Below are 3,794 nucleotides of genomic sequence, written 5' to 3' on the forward strand. Positions count from 1 at the left end.
AAAGTTGATTTTAATGACTCAGTACTATAAAAGAAAAGCTATAAAAGGCCGCCGGGATCGAATGACTTTCTGTGACATTTCAGGAGGGCGATTACACCTGGTGAAACAATTTAAAGCCTTGAGGGATCACTGAGCATCACACGTTTCTGGGCCAGAGGTTCGTTGTTTTTTTTTCTCGCTGAACTGACGATAAGTGAAGCTTTATGGAGCTAAATTAGGGCCATAAAGTTTGTTGAAAGAAAATGGTGAAACTGAAAGAAAAAATTTAAAAATGATAACAGAATTTCAACACTACTTGTATAATGCCTGCCTCTTGGCCAGGACTCCCTTGAAAAACAGGTTTTTAATCTCAATGGGACTTTCCTGGTTAAATAAAGGAAATAAAATAAATAAATAAAATAAAAATTTAATATGTATGGCATGTTGTATCGTATTATTAAAAAAGATCATTGTATCATGTATAACCGGTCATGGTGTCATGTAATTTAAAAATACGGCATGTTGTATCATAAAATAAAATATGTGGCAGCCTGTTGTACAATGTAAGGAACAATGTATGGCAGGCTGTTGTCATGTCATTTAAAAATATGACATGTAATTTCATGATAAAATACTGTTTATTGCATCCTGTTTTATCATATAATAGAAAATATGTCAGCCCATTTTATCATATAATGAACAAGTATGGCAGGCTGTTGTGTCATCATTTAAAATAGTACATGGTTTGACCTTATAGCAGGCCATTTATTAAAAATATGGTAGGTCATTGTATCTTATAATTATCAAGTATGGCAGGCCGTTGTGTGTTTATAATTTTTATGTATGGCAGGGCACTGTCATGTACTTTTAATATATGGCAGGTAGTTATATTGTTAGTAGACAGTTTCAAATTTTTTCTTTGTTTCGAATTTTGTTTTATAAAATCTGTCCCCACTTTAGCTCCATAAAGTTTTATAAAAAATTGCTCTTCCTGTGACCCACAGCTCAGCTCCTTTGTGAATAAAGAGAGAAGCTGAGTACAGATCAGCTGCTGTGTGAGGACCACACACACACACACACACACACACACACACACACACACACACACGTTTGTTCTTCAACCCCATGGGAACTATCCATTGACTTCGATTCATTTTTTTTTTTTGTCTTTATAGCCTAACCCTGATCATTTACCCTAAAATTAATCTCACAGGTACCTGACCCTGAAACTAACCTAAACCTTGGTCCTAAACCTGACCCCACACCTGGAATTTGCAGTGAGACCTGTGGGAACTAATGCACTTTGGACCTCACAAGGCTGCTTTTTCCTGCAAAAATTGTCCCACGATGTAGGAAAAACAAGCCCCCCCCCCCCCCCACACACACACACACACACAGTTTTTCATGACATCACAGAGACTAAAGAGATGAGGAGCGGAGGTCTGAAAGTCTCACAGCTCCATCTTGTGTTCAAAGGCAGGAAGAGTCTTCTTCACTCTGCTTGTGTGTGTTTGTCTGTTAGCAAAATATCTCAGGAACCAGCAAACAGATTTTAATAAAACTTTCCTAAAACATTTACAGGATCTGTATCAATAACTGATTAACATTTGGAGTTAAAACAATTTAAAATGTCTCTCGTGGCCCTAATTGTCATATTAACTGTAATTGGCTAAATGCCACAGTTATATTTATACCATCCAACTCTTCTTTATTCCCTCTTTCTTTCATTAAACAACATTAAAATAAAACAATAAAACAGGTTTGTCCGTGCATTCTGCAGGGATCCACCTGCAGGTTGTTGTTTCTGTGTTTGACCGGGGGGGGGACGGTTGAACGCGGGGGGTGACCAGGTTTTGGATGGTTGCTGGGGATAAATTTTCCTGCAGGATTTCCATCACAAAAGCCCTCCTGAGCCGAGAGCAGACGTGACCTTGGGGGCCCGCTGGGGACAAACCGAGGAAGTGAATTCATTCACGTGCGGGTCTAATAGGTCGCTGTCGATCAGGCCGACCCCTGCCACACCTCCTGCTCCCTTCACACCCAACACACTCTCTTTATCATGCTGATCTGACGGCTGAGGAGGGACACGACCCGCAGGAGGAACTTTATGTGACGTTTCAACAACTTTGGGAAAAAATTTTAAAAAATTATATTTGTTTTTCTTTTTTGGCCACATTTGGCATCACTTTTAGACAGTGACAGATTTGTGATTTTAATCTTAAAACTCCACCGCAGAGTCTTTAAACTCTGCCAGGAGTAAACCTGATGTTTCAAGACATTTTGTTTGAACTTGTGAGGTTTTGGTGCTCAGATTCAGGGGCGGAGCCAGAGAGGTGGCTGGGGTGGCAGGTGCCACCTCAGGTGCCACCCCAAATGATTGATGAGTGGTTTAGAGGGAACTTACCAGTGTGTGAATAAAATAATAATAATTTTTATTAACCACTAAATTAATATAAAGCAACAATTTTGTGTACTAATACTGGGTTTAAGAACAAATTACTAAAAATGGGTGACATCTAGTGGTAAATCTGAAATATGGTGATGCAGTTTGACAGTTACTGCTCTGTGATCATTTTAAACTGATGATTTAACTGTATTATATGTTGGTGAGGACAGCTCCTACCACGCTAAATTTCAGCTCACTTTGTCAAAATACAGTACATATGAGTTATTTCCTTTTGAAATTAGCAAGGCAAAAATAAATAAATAAATAAAATCCAGATGAGATAAAACTTCAATAATCTAAAGTTTAAAGATAAATACAGAATCTAAAGATTATGATTTCCTCTCCTCTGATCCTGCAGGTGTCTGACTGCAGCTCCAAAGCGTTTTTTTAATATTTTGAGGGTTTTTACCGTTCCGAGTCAAACAGGTTCGTCTTGTGGTTTTTAAACTATGAGGCAACAGCCTGAAGCTGTAATTTTACTGCTCTGTTCAGTAAACAGATGTGTGGGAATGTTTCAGACAGCTTAAACTTTATAAGTGAATCCCTGAAATGCTGAGTTTATTAGCAGTTTTTAATTTAATACTTTGATTAGAGCTGCTGTTTTGTTTTAAGCATGAATCTCACTTTTGACTTCACTGTCACTGAATGGTCTTTCTTTTTTATTTTATGTATGATTTGTTCCCACTGCTTAGCGATTTTTTATTTTTTATTTTTTTTTACCATAATGAAGATAGTTTGGGACAGTTAACATTACACGGTTTGGTTATGGTCCAACTGTGGATTCCCAACTAAAGGATTAATCAAAAAGTAAATGGAACCAACTTTGTTTCTATCCATGACACTGAGAAAATGATTAAGTCTTCACAATCAACGATTCTGATAACTGAAAGCTCTGCTTCCATTTTCCAAACGAGGAGTAAACCTGCAGTCTGAAACCAAAGTCCTCTGTTAGGAAAACAGGTAGTTTTTATGGTCCAGCTGTGGTTTCTATGGTCCAACTGTGGTTTCTATGGTCCAGCTGTAGTTTCTATGGTCCAGCTGTAGTTTCTATGGTCCAGCTGTAGTTTCCATGGTCCAGCTGTAGTTTCCATGGTCCAGCTGTAGTTTCAACCCATTCTCACTCCCAACTCGTCACATATTGACGTTTTGCAAGGTTCCCTCTACGTCCGATTTTGACGCGCGGGGTACCCCCCTCACGTCAGTTACTGACGAGATGGGGCGGAAGCTGTTGTCATATGTTCAGAAAGTGTATAAAATGCGCAAAAACGACCGTTCCAAACCCTGAAATTACCTTAGTTCACTTTAGACATCCTGTCCCTGACCCTAGTAGGTAAAATTAACCATTTTTAGAAAATGTACGAAATTCAGG

Source organism: Austrofundulus limnaeus, unplaced genomic scaffold (genome assembly GCF_001266775.1).
Source record: "Austrofundulus limnaeus strain Quisiro unplaced genomic scaffold, Austrofundulus_limnaeus-1.0 Scaffold144, whole genome shotgun sequence".
Lineage (NCBI taxonomy): Eukaryota > Metazoa > Chordata > Actinopteri > Cyprinodontiformes > Rivulidae > Austrofundulus > Austrofundulus limnaeus.